The 14658-nt window shown below is 34.0% G+C and overlaps 1 protein-coding gene across 7 annotated transcripts in view; it reads right to left on the reverse strand.

Annotated features, from left to right (window-relative positions):
* Positions 1-14658, reverse strand: part of ERBB4 (erb-b2 receptor tyrosine kinase 4) — a 1035063-nt gene that overhangs the window by 144584 nt on the left and 875821 nt on the right. The window lies entirely within an intron of this gene.

Raw genomic sequence — 14658 nt, forward strand, 5'->3', positions numbered from 1 at the left:
TAACCCATATTAACTATCTTTTATGGAATTCTTTAAACACGTATCGAAATTGACTTAAGGATATTCCTTTATTTAGCACTTCATTCATTCTTGGTGAAGGCTTTATAAATTCTATTTCATTTTAACAGAGTAACTTTGGCAATTCTTAATACACAGTAGAAAGAATATGAAAATATAGAGAATCATTCCTTTTGTTGAAAAATAAAATAATTTTAATTTTAAAGCCTAACTCAGTCTGATATTTAATCTACAAGAGACTGCCTAACAAAATCCTTGGCTTAAGCCTTCTGTACTCCAGATTCTAATAGAGCGGCCCCGTTAGTAAATTGTATGCTCGCTAATGTGCTTGCTCGGGGCGATAATCATCAGTCCCTAGTTCTAGTCCTTGCCAGTGAAAGTGCATGAGGAGTGGGTGATGTAGTGTCATAATTATACAATTAGCCTTGCCATGGCATGGAGCATTGGGAATAGCAGGATCCTGAAGCTGAAAATGTGGCTGGTTGATAGATGACTGTCATTAAGCTCATCCTTCGTTCACTTTGTGATGGGGAAGATAGGAGCTTAGGAACAGGACTCCTAATGAAGGATAAAATCTGTGACCCGTAGCCACTCTTCTTCCTGTGCTCATAGCCACGCAGCTCCCCCTTCCTTTCCACAACGACCCATAGATTCTGTTCACTTCTCACTTTAGCCTGATGAAAAATAACATCTGTCAAATGTTCTTTTGATTAAATCAAATTTAAAGGAAGGGAAGTGAAATTTTGTACAAATATTGTTTAGCCTAATACTTCTAATTGCGACAATAATGACTCTCCCCATCCTACATCTGTGTGTGTGTGTGTGTGTGTGTGTGTGTGTGTATAAAATTGGATGTTGTATAATTTTGGATTCATAAAACTATTCTTTATTTAAAACATATGTAAATTCCTCTTGCTAATGATATTCAAGATATACAGAAATATATATATATATCAGATCTATGTACACATGTGTTCATGTGTATCCATGTTTGTATGCACACATATACATACCTATCATACAAGCTATGCATATTTTATTTCATTGTGAATACTTAAAATTATTCTAGATTTTTGAACTTTCTCGGAACACAGAAGATTAGTATAAAGACTTAACAGCTTTCTGTCATTCACTCTCAGCCTGTCTTCCTTATTAACCTAATTCCCCTCCCATCTGGCTCCATGCCCTCCTGGGTTGGATTGAGCTATCCCTCTTCTGCAGCCAGTGACCTTTTAAAGCACATTCCTATGATAATTAGAAGGTGCAGAATTAGGAGTGTAGATGTTCCCACTTAGTAATTGTAAGAGGATCTTCTAGTACATTTTGACTGTTGCACCCCCCTTATGTCACATAACTACACACAACCAAGTTCCTCTTTTTCATAACTGCTGTTCTAGAATGGCTGTGTGCAAATCAATAGAGGATATTCTTCTAAATAAGACTCTGTCAAATTACTAATGTGAGACTCAAACTTACTGTTCAGAGTAATATACATCCATTGTAACGTATGAAACACAATTGAGTTCAAATATGTTAAAAAAATAACTCATTATTAAAAATATTGATCGCAGTGAGACTTGAGTACAATTAAAAACAAAGAACTAGGAGGTGGATGTGGTCATAAAGGGATGGCAAAAGGTCATAAAATAATTCTATATCTTGATTATGGTGGTGGTTATATGATTCAATGCATGTGATAAAGTTGCAACGAACTATACACACAGATACACATGTATACACAAATTTATGTAAAACTGGTAAAATCTGAATAAGCTGTGCAGACTAAATATTGTACTATAGTTAGGCAAGATGTTATTAGTGTGGAAAATGAGTGAAGAACAAGGGAATCTCTCTAAGTTTTTTGTAACTTCTTGTGAATCTACAATTATCTCAAAATAAAAACAAAAAGGTTTTTAAAAAGATTTTTCTAGAGAAAGAATTAAATCTGAGTTTTGTCTTCAGTCCTCGTATGTGTTTTCTGTTGCCAGTCAAATCTCTTGATCTCCTTATCCTTTGTTTCTCCTAAGTGCAGTGAAATGCAAGTCCTATCTCTCTGAATTACTCTAAACATCTCAAATCTCTGGAAAATGGCATTGTATGCATACATCTGAAAGATCATGAATATATATCACAACTTCCTGAAAGCAACATTGTAACACCCATCTCCCTCTATAGTTTTAGAAACAAAATCCATAGGGGAGCCATAAACTAGTTATGCCAGTGTTGCTACTTAGATTTTACATTTGAGAAAATCACCGTGTACCTAAAATCTGCCACAATACTAAGCTTCACATAGTCATGACTAATAGATGTAATTGTGAGCACTTTACACACCTGAAGTACAATGTGATCCATTTGGATTGGGCAGCTTTCAATTTCATGTCAAAAAAGCACATTGAAAGTACTAGCTAAAGCATACATTTACAGTAAAGAAATTATGCTCTTTACTTTCTGGATGTGTATGGTAACTGAATGAATACCTTTGAATGGAGAAACTTATAGAATGGAGAAACTTCCAGGCTGAATTAGCTCAGCATGCCAAACAAAGCCACAGGCAAAACAAAACAAAAGGGAACCTTGCTTTTTTTATAGGTTAGACAAGAAACAAACTAAATGACTTCTTGCCTAAGTGAGAGATCTTCATATTTAATGCAAACCTAAAGAAATAATTAAGGCTTCAGTGCAAGTCTGGGACCCCTGCTCTAGAAACTGCCTCAATAAAATTCATTTGCATCTGGTACAATTGAGATTCTCTTTTATGCCTTACTGCCCCTTATATGTTGTCCTCCTTTAAGGCAATGAAAATTTGGTACATAGGAAACAAAAGCATGAGCTTGTTTCAGGGACGGGATAAACACGATTCAAATTCAGCCAGGTGCTTTATCACCAATTTGGGAGGTTGCCATTATGTTATTAGCCATTATGATATAAAGAGGGAGAGAGAAACTATTAGTAGAAAAGATAAATTAGAAAAGAAAAACAAACAAACAAACAAACAACAATCTTGAATGGTAAACTGAAAACACCAAAGTACTTAGAAGTAAAAATAAGTTAGCTGCCTTTCATTTAATATTCCATAGGGGGGAAAAGTTCATTAGATCATTTAAAAATTATCACAAGACATAGACTGATTCTCTCTAACACTGCAGTAATTATTTCACCTAAATTACAAACAAGAGGACAACAAATCTTGTTGAGTTGAAGTAAGGGATGTTGGCCATCAGTAGATCTAGTCTGGGGCACCTAGGAGTGCCAGGGTAGTACATGGGTTCAGATCCTGGCTTTGTCACTAAGAAGCAATGTGGTGAAATTGACTTTATCATCCACTTAGTCTTCAGTTTCTTCACCTTCAAAACAGGTACATCATCAGGTGCTCATAAAGCTGGTCTGTGGGAACCTCGGAAACTCTCAGGTTCCAAAAAGTCCTCTTAACATCCTTCAGCTGTTGGAGCTATGGACTGATTTTATATGTTCAGATTTTCAAGTAAGATTTCCATGAGAAAACAAGTTGATGCCTTAAAATGTTTTAACTCACTGAACCAGATAATCTTCTGTGGCTCTTTGCTGTGCCAAAATTTGAACAAGTTTTGATATTCATTGTTTTACAGATTCACCACCTCCGCAAAGAAACTTTTTTGGACTGGGTCCTTTCCATGAAATTTTCCTATTGCTTACCTTTTCTTTTATTTACACAGCAAACTATTTTATTAAGATATCAATATGTGTCTTGGTTACCATGAATAATGCTACAATGAACATTGGGGTATATACCGGTAAGTGTCCTTTGATACATGATTGGATAAAGAAGATGCAGTACAGATATACAATGGAATATCACTCAACCGTAAGTAAAGAAGAAATAGTGCCATTTGTGACAACATTGATGGATCTTGAGATTATCAGTCTAAGTGAAATAAGTCAGACAGAAGAAGTCGAGAACCATATGATTTCATTCATATGTGGGATATAATACTGAAAGCAATAAATGAACAAGACCAACAAACACGCAAAACTCATAGACATAGACAACAGTTTAGTGGTTACCAGAGGGTAAAGGAGAGGGGGGAAGTAGAAGAGGATAAACGGAGTCAAATACATGGTGATGGAAGGAGAACTGACTCTGGGTGGTGAACACACAATGCAATATATAGATCATGTATTACAGAATTGTTCACTTGAAATCTATACAATTTTATTAACCAATAGCACATCAACAAATTTAAAAAAAAGCATATCTAGTAAAAAAAAGATATCAACCTGTATTTTGTGCTTAGTTCTTCAGAATAAATAGGAAAATCTGGGTGTTTCTGTCTGAGCTCTCCATCTTTAAAATATTTTTAAGGATTTTTGTGCTGCAGGACCTGGAATTGCAATTCCAAGACACACGCCTCACTTAGGTTTTGTGTTTGAGAATAGGACTTATTTCTATCTAGCAGTGGAAGTGAAAGTGAAACATGGAAGCAGCAGAACTCAACAACCGGAAGAAAACAGGTTAGGTTCTCCAAAAGGGAAAGGGGAATCACTGGTGGCAGTCCCAGAAGGGGACCGGGAGTGGGCTGGAGGTGGGAGGACATAGGATCCCACCCTCATTCTGTTCCCACAGAAGTCCCAAGCCCCTCATGGTATGGTGTGTAGATGGATACCCAAGCCCTGAGGGACTGAATGCCATGAGGCAGGATTTGTGGGCACATGCTCCGGCTCGCTTGATGGAGGAGGAGAGTTATGTGTAGTAGAGCCCAACTGCCCAGTTGGCCCGGTCAGCCCAGTCTAGATCAGCTGACAGCCAGACAAGCTCCTCCTGACTGACATGTGAATGAGTATAGCCAACATCCCAGAGCCAGACTGATGAGCAATAACTTTTACATTATATGCCAAATAAAAATGAAGGAGGGATGGTGATTTGGAAGCTGTAATGATTGCTTAGCCTGTTTCCCTGAAAATAAAACCTCGCCGGACAATCAGCTCTAATGCATCTTTTGGAGCAAAAATTAATATAAGACCTGTTTATTATATTATATAATATTATATTATATTATATTATATTATATTATATTATATATTATATTATATTATTATATTACATTACATTACATTATATTATATTAAAGACCCAGTCTTATATTATAGTAAAATAAGACTGGGTCATATATTAATTTTTGCTCCAAAAGACACATTAGGTCTTATTTTCGGGGAAACATGGTATACCTGACACAGATTGGAGAGCTCTGCTCCATGGAGCTGAACAAGGAACACCTTTATGTACCAACTACAAAGGTCGGCAAACTGGAGGTCCTGCCCTTTTTGCCAAGCACCATGTATTCCTCATTGGATTCTTCAGCACCCCTAGGAGAATCCCTGTGGAAATCTCTCTCGATTAATGATTAAAATGGGATTTCAGACTAACTTTATAGGAGAACACCAAGCTCAAATAAATTTAATTTAGAAAAACAATGTGATGGTTCTCCAATCTTTGTATCAGGTCATATATATTTACGTTTAACATGAGAAAATGATAGAAAAAAACTTATCTGGGCAGGCTGTGTTTTGTCCTGGAAACAAACAAACAAAAAAGAAACCAAGTGAACTCTTTGTTTATACAAATGTCTAGGAATCCACCTCTGAAATGGGTGGCCTAGAGAGCACTATACTGTGTGATTAAAAAAATAAAGTCAATATTTAATGAGTAATACTATGTGTCAGGCAACATGTTAAGATATTGACATGTTTTATTGTTTTATGTTAAAATACCCTATGATGTAAATATTATTACCCTGATATTAGATAAGGAAGTTCAGAGAGTTTTAGACATTTGCCCCAAATTTTACAGCAAACGACTGGTAGTGTTGGGATTCTAATTCAAAAAATCTATTTTCTTTAACCCTTATACTCATTGTAGGTTCTCAATGGACTCTTGCTATATTCATGAGTATATGCATGTGTACAAATGAATAAAATAGAAATACAAATGAATGAAAGACTATAAAAATGTGTACAAATTAATAAAGAAGTACACACACACACACACACACTCCTCTTCTTTATATTCCTAGAAACTTTGTCTAACTTTTCAGATTACTATCAGTTGTTTCTATTTATTTACTGATTCAAATGTGATAAACCTAGGTTATGCAAGCATAAATATTCTCATTTGGTACAAGAGATAATGACTCTCCAAACTGTCGTAACTATGATTCAGAATTCGAACCACAATTGGATTTCCCTATGGTTCATATTTGTGCTAGACTATGCTTTTTTCTATAGAAGTTATGTCTAAATTAGTTTTGATGATTAAAAATATCACACAATATATTACCATTTTACTTAATATTATAATAATATACATTACGCACTGAAGTTTTGGTAGCAAATATGCATAGCTGATACATGATTTCATTTAACCATCACAACAGCTGGACAAATGGAGGCTATTGCCCATTTTATAGGTCAGGAAATTGATTTAGAGACACTAAGTAATTTGCTTCAGTCATACAGATGATAAGCACTACAGCTGAAACTGGAACACGGTGCTTCTTCCTTGTAAATCCTGCCTTAAAAAAACACTGGACGGGAACATCGCCTCTTGACTACAAGAGACAGTATTTCTGTTTACTTGGTTTTTGTACCTATCTTCCCCAGTGGGATATAAAAACTGTAATAGAGGGACTTCTTATTGTTTTTTCTTTCTTGAATCCTTAGATAGTGGGGTGGTGCCTGCTATAGCATACCTTAAATATATATATATAATATATGTGTGTGTGTGTGTATATATATATGCATATTTTTTAAATTAATAATAAATGAATCCCTCCTGGTAAAGCATAGATATTCTCTTCTGGGATTCAAATCTCAACTATCTAGTTAAAACATGGATGCAAGAAACGCATAGAAGTTTTGAAAAATTCACTGACTAGACCAATACTTCAGGAAAAAACAAAACAAAACATTGTTTCTTCATGAAATAATCAATGTCCTATCCATGATTCTGAGTTCAGTACTTCATCCTTGAACTAACTTGCAGCGTTACTCTGGGAAAGTCACTGAGCGTATTACTCCAAATAAAATCTTAATATTGAGAAAGATTTATGCCACTGAATTTCCCTACAGATCTAATCCATTCAAAGTTAAATAATAGCAGTTAAAATGTAAATATTAAGCAACTTTACATCCTTATCTTTCCCAAAATAGATTATATGACTAGAAAAAATGTAATTCCTTTATTTTAATTTAAATTGTGAATTGTAACTAAATTGAGTTTAGCTATGCCACTATTACTGACTTCTAATCTTGAAAGTTCTCTTCTATTTCACCTTTATAACACATAATAACTTATTTGTGTCAAAACATACCCATGAGACATATTCAGTAAACTGGTATTTGCAAACTTCTATACAGTATTAAATATCATTATATTATTAAATGTAATTTGTGCTGATTTTATCTTTTCAAGAATATTAGTAGTGTTCTGCTTTTACTCCAGACTGTTATTTTACAATTGTATATGTTATAATATATATATATATATATACACACATATATATGTATATATAGTAGTTAATATATATACATTAAGATATAAAATTGTAAAATTGTAAAAAAATATGTAATTTTATGTTACTATATATAAAATCTATATAAACATATAAAATGGTAAAATAATAGATTTTTTCTCTCTGTCTCCATATATATATGTATATATGTGTCCATATCTATATTTATATCTATATCTATATAACTATGTCATCTATATACACACCCATGGATATGACTGAGGTCACAGGTACATATAGAGTCTAGTCTTGACCACAAACAAATAAAAAAATTTCAGTACCCAGATCATAAATTTAATTGGCATCAGGTATTTAGGTTTGAATTTAATTGTATTCATGCAGAAGGAAATGGCTGGATGAAACAGGCAATTACATTTTTCTTTCCCTGTGTAGCTGCTGCTAGAGAAAAATGGAAAAGAGGGCTCTGTTCATGTAACATATTCAGGCCTTAAGGAAAACTTTGTATCTGTGTACAGAAGAAGGATTCAAGACTTCCAATAATTGTGAACTATGGTTCTGAATTGAGAAAGTTTCTTCTCTCCTCCTCACCCCTCCCACTAACTCCCACTCTGCCACCAATAGTAAAAAAACTAAGATTCACAGATACCTCTCAATGGCCACATAAAGTCAGGTTTCAGAATAGAATTCTCATTAGCTTACAAAGTAATTTGAGATCAAATAGAGTGTGAAAAAAAAGTTTAATTGAGGAAATCCATTAAACTGTCCTAATAGTCATGCTGACCTTTGAACAATACTTAGCAAACATAAATGCTTGGATTAATCTATTTGTAAAAATACGACCGAGTGTCTTTTATTTATAGGAAAAATTTAAATTATTTTGGTTAAATATATTAGGTTAGTTTTTTATTCTTGAAAATACAGATTTATTTTATTTCCATTTCTTTTTGGAAGAATTTTAAGTTTGGATCAATTTGTGACTTAACCAGACAATGAATCATTTTGAAGTATACAATGGACAACTGACATATGTTTTTAGAATCATCTCTTTAACTAGTTTCAATGGTAAACCACTGAAAAAGAAAGCTGTTGGGACTTTACGTCTGATTTAAACTGCAAATCAATTAGAGCTCCAGAAGGAAATCTGACAATAATATAAAATAGGCCAGTAAAGCCCTTAGGAAGATTTCAGGATTTTGAAAAATAATAGTAGCCTATATTCAGTATTCAGGCTTTACTAATACCATAACAACAGTAGCAAAAAGTTTCAAATAATTTTCCTTAGAAAGGAGTCAGGAGCAAAAATTTGTGCAGTGACAGGAAGTCAACCCAATATTAATTTTTCTTCTAGTTTGAGATTGAAAAGCTAAAATTTTCCCTTTGCTTTTCTTCAGTAATGGACTATATTATTCAAATAATTGTTCCTGACCTCAGATCTTTGCCAGTTCACTGGCGGTTTCACATGTTCTCAATATTACAAACAATCCAGTTTCTAACATGAAAATTGGAAATCATGTGAATAGCACATGTAGAAAAAAACTGTATAGGAAATCACATGAGAATGGAAGATTCAAGTTCTGCATTCCAAAAATCAGATATGTTAAATAGTAGATTATGTCCTCCTACTCCCAGCGCAGTCTAAGAAGAAATGTTTAAACTGTTATATCTGGGATTTAAAAATTAGATATTTTTAAAATGATATTATTAGGGTATTCGAACTATGAATGTACGTGTATGTGTCTTTCTTAAGTGTTTCCATTTCAAATATTATCCCAAATAACACATTCTTACTCTATGCTAAATAGTACAGTTTTACTCTATGCTAAACAAAATTTTTAGCAAATTACAAATATTATCTTATTCTCATAAATACTCTCTAAAGTAAGTACCATTACTATCCCCGTTTTCAGGGTGCAGAGAGAGATTAACTAACCTGTCTAAAACCACACAGCAGATAAGTGGCGGGATTGGGATTTCAAACTAGTCAGTCTGGTTCAAGAGTCTGTATGCTTAACACAAGTTAGTGTTAACTTGTACATATTAAATTCTTATAGTGTCACTTCTGATCAGTATTTATATTACATAATAATTCAAAGAACAACTTTGAGTTTGCTTTGTTATATTTTATAAAGAAAACATTCAGGTGAAAAAATTCCCCCATGAGTGAATAACTAGTACTTTCTCTGAAAATGTGACCTAGATGCTGATGATAACACAGCAAGAATTCCTTTGAAGATGATAAAAAGTGTTATTCAAAATAGAATCTTTTCTTTATGGGTTAATGATGAGGCACAACTGCAGAAAAAACGTCATGTTCTTCACCACTCCTCAAATTCAGAACTGCTGTGTGTGTGTGTGTGTGTGTGTGTGTGTGTGTGTGTGTGTAGAGGAAATGTAGAGGAAAAAGAACAGAATGGTTTAAAGACCAGGCTGGGGCATCAGTTACCTGGTGGTATAGAACAGAATCCAGACATCTCAATTTACGGTGTGTTCTTTAGGACTTCACTTCCCCCCATTTTCCTTATCTATAAACTGGGAGAACCATGGAATTATTAACTATAACTAGATTAGGTAACACAATATACATATAGCACCAAATAGATGCCAGGAGTGTAAGACCTGCTTTATCCACACAGACTTAATCATTATCAGGGTTCCTCACCATGAAGTTTGTCCACTCTAAACTCACCTCCTCTTTTTGGAATCTGCTACATTGTCTTTTAAGTTGCTTGCTGAACTCCTTAGCAACAACTGTGAGACAAGGATTGTCAATATTGTCTTCTATCCTGGATTCATAGAACACCAGGCAGGCATTGGAAGTGTGTGAATATTAAATAATAACACTTCTGCTCTGCATACCAAATTAAAGTAAGTTACAAATGAAGCATATGCTGAGAAAATATGGCTGCCTCTAAGAGACAATTTTGGTGTTTAAATTTGTGTTTCTATTACATAAAATTTTGTGGAATAATGAACCAATGGAAGAATGGAAAGAAACTTGAAATATGGATGCAAATATTTTAGGAATACTTACTTCCTTATACATAAAAAATGGATTAGTGGTTCCACTATTTACCAGTTGTGTGAATTTAACCATGTTATTTAAATTCTCTGTGACTCACTTTCTCTATCCATGAAATGGACATAATAATGATACCTCATGAATCTTTGATGACACAAATTAATTAATGAATAAAACATACAGTAGGGCTCACACAGGGTAACTGATTAATATTAGCTATAAGCATTATTTCTTCTACATACTGTTAATCTTTACACAGATATATCACAAATATAAATTGGTTATTTTACAGCATCATACCTTCTCCTCCAAGCTTTGTCAACAACAACAAAAAAGCAATGCAGCCAAAATGAAAGTGAATATGGAACAATTATGATGATACTGCACTTAGTTTCATGACTCTCTCTGGGTAAGATTTGAAAGCAAAGAAAAAGAAGTCTCTAAGTGACTGAAATAGCTATTTGTAAAATACTTGTTTATTCAGACAATGTTAATCATATTTTATAGACATTTATAAAACAATTCTTTGTTTTGAGGTTTTCAACCACTAGCTAATAAAAGGAGATGGTTTTTGAATACTCTATGTTCTAGGAACTGAGCCAGGGACCTTACATAGACTATTTTATTTAATATTCACAAATCATTGTGAGGGAGTGTATTTGTTTTCTATTGCTGGAACTAACTACCACAAATTTAGTGGCTTGAAATAATATAAATTTATTTTCTTACAGCTCTGGGCATCAGAAGTCCAAAATCAGTTTCACTGGACTAAAATCAACGTGTCAGCAGGCCTGGATTCCTTCTGAATGTTCTACAGGTTGACTTTGTTTCCTTGCTTTTTCCAGCTTCTAAAAGTAGAATACATTCTTCGGCTTGTGGCCCCATTCTCCATCTTCAAGATTTATCATTCTGACTCTGCTCCCATCTTTATATCTCCTCCTTCTTATCTGATATTTTTACCTCCCACTAATAAGATTCCATGGGTTATATCGGGCCCACCCAGGCAATCCAGTATGGCCTCCTCATCTTAAAATCCTTAATTTAACTACATCTGCACAGTTCCTTTTAACATGTCAAGTAACATATTTATAGATTCTGGGGAGTGTACAAGACATCTTTGTGGACAGAGGGTTGTTTTTCAACTTACCACAGGTAAATACTCTTCTACACACTTTGCAAATGAGGGAATAATGTAATAATTATTAACTCCATTAATAAATTGAGAAATCAAATTCAGAGATGATTAATAACTTACTCAAACTCACAAAACCAAAAAATGGCCATCTACCTACTACTGTAGGTCCTTCTTACCCTAATGTTGTTTCCACTACACAATTCTTCCCCCAAAGGAGGGAAACAGATTAAGAAAAGATTCCCTCCTGAAGGGTAGATTTTTCAATTGTCTTTATGAGTTAAAATATTTATTAAATACTTTTCCTAAATGGCTGCAATATGTAAGACCCAATTTTAGGTGCTGAGAAGAAATATGAAGCAGACCCAGTCAATCCCTAGGTAATCCCCTATATTTAAATGCCTGTAACTCCTAACTCCATACCTACAGTCCCGACCAAATTCAACTATCTAATTGACAGCTCCAGTTTCACGTTCTATAAACTTGTTCAATTTGCCATGCCTGGAACTGAACTTTCAATTTTTTCCTACAAATGAATTCAATCCCTCAGCCTTCTCCACGTTGGGAAATAGTATCACCAGACTCCCATCCCTCACCACCTACAGCTAATCAGTAATCAAATGCCTTAAATTTGTCTCAAAAATATATCTTAATTCCATTTATGTCTCCTTATTTTCATTATTCCTCAGATTTCTAAACTGGTATCCTCATTTCCATTCTTATATTACCTCAATCTATTTTCCATATATAAACTGGTATGAACATAAATTGGATTATGTACATAAATTGGATCATGTCACTTCCATGGTAGAATATTTCAATAACTACCTATGGAATTTATAATAAAATGCAAACTTTTCAGACTACACAGGGTTACTGCCTTGCTCCGTTTAGGACATTTATGTGTGTGCCTGTGTCCTGGAGTAAATACTTTAATAGAGCCTCCTTTCACTTCTAAAATTGTTTCATTTAGATGATAAATTACTTAGTCATCATATTTATAGGGCTCCCTGTAATCTTTCCTGTGCTGACATTTTCTTCTCATAGCCAAAGTCTTATCCCTTAGGACTCATTGGGGTCTGCCCTGAAGTCTCCTTCGTAATTATTTTTCTTCAAAATCTGAACCACAGTGTTGAATCCTGTACTTAATTTCTTTATTTGTTGAATGCCTGTTTGTGCTCTTAGGGTGTACAGAGGAAGCAGGCCCAAGCTCATGGTTAGCTCTACACACCAGTCAGCACTGTACCTGGCACGTGCTGGTAGGTACCCACCAACATATATTGAAGCCTTAATGACTAAATAAGCTCACCGTATAATCAGAGAGTTATGTAAACACATAGCATAACTTTAAAATAACAAAAATGCATTCAAGATACCAACAGCCAAAACTAACACAGAAAAGGAAGAATTATGTCCATTTAGAGAGGAAAAAGGTTGACCAGGGAAGGCTCCATAAGGAGAGGAAGCCCAATCAGTGTTTGTGTTCTGTGAATCAGGAAGCTATGAAAAAAGATTTCTCAGCAGAAGAGATGGCATTTGCAAAGGCAAAAAGGTTTAAAACTGTGATTATTCGGGGAACTCAAAGCAGTTTCTATTATTAGAGTGTACAGTCTTGCATAAATGATGTATTAATGCCATGTATCCCTAAGGACAAAACCTAAATTATGGAGAACGCTGCAGGAAATATAGAGAAGAAGTAAGAAATTTGAAACTTAGTTTTGTTTTCATTTATAGTGCTAGGATGATTTGAGAATTCCTATTGCATATTTAGCTCACCTTATAAATTATAGAAGTTCTCAGATAAGTAAATCAATTTTTGAAGGGTTATATTTGAAATTTCATTACCATAAAGAATCCTCTCAGTTGTGAGTTTATCATGCAATATTCACAAAATGATAATACATGGTCCATAAGAAACTATAGTTAGATTTACGATATATAAAACTAAATCTGGCTTTTCCTTCAAATATGTTTTTGGGTTTACATTTCAAGAATTATCGCAAATTTCTGCTTCTTTGAGTAATGCATTTTTAAAAAAGAACAACAACCACAACAACAACAAAAAAACAGGCTAACACTACCAAATTGATATTTTGGCATTTATATTATACAAATACAAAGATGAACAAAATGGTAGAATTTATAGAATATCAGGTCATGTTTTAATGTAACTAAGAGTTGAAATAGGGAATTAAATATCATCTCAGCCCTATTTATCCAGGAGAAAATTTTCAAGAAATATCCCCGGTACAGATAATCATAAGTGGTTTCTTGAATGTAAAGAATATGTACCAGAAATTGCACACTGTTGGACTGTAGGACATGAATGCTTTGCTTCGGTCCCAGAGCCAAGATTTAAATTAGGAGAAGTCACATAAAAAAAATCTAGTTCTGGCTCTGCTTGAAAAATTGTAAGATCAGGTAACTGGTGGGAAAACCATAGTCCACTACAGTGGAGTAGATCCTAAGTTCACCACAGATCCACCTCCCCCATGACGCCAGTTACAGAGATCGAGGACACTTCCTTTATGTACATTACAAGCCTGAGACGTGGTGCCAGACCAAAAACAAACAAACAAACAAACAAAAACCCACCATTAAAGACCAGTTGAGAATTAACAAAATGTCTAGGAAAACATTTAGAATTTGACCATTTGTAATACTGAGAATAGAATGTACATGTTAGTTTAACAAAATAACCTAAAAATGGAACAATAAAGACATTCAACCTTTTGTTTCCTATATTTTGTTTGTTCACCAAACTACACCAAAACGAACAAAAAGCAAAACAAATCCAGTATATATCTTCAACACAGGCACATCAGATGGTCTTAATGCTACTCTGAAAGGACCAAGGGACCAGAAAATCCTCTCAACACCCTTATGATAATGCACTTATATTTTTAGATTTCCTAGTAAGATTTCACTTGACAAAACAATTTCATGCATTAATAATAATAATAATAATAGATAATTTTTAG

This window comes from Rhinolophus sinicus, linkage group LG01, assembly GCF_036562045.2.
Source record: "Rhinolophus sinicus isolate RSC01 linkage group LG01, ASM3656204v1, whole genome shotgun sequence".
In the NCBI taxonomy this organism is placed as follows: Eukaryota; Metazoa; Chordata; class Mammalia; order Chiroptera; family Rhinolophidae; genus Rhinolophus; species Rhinolophus sinicus.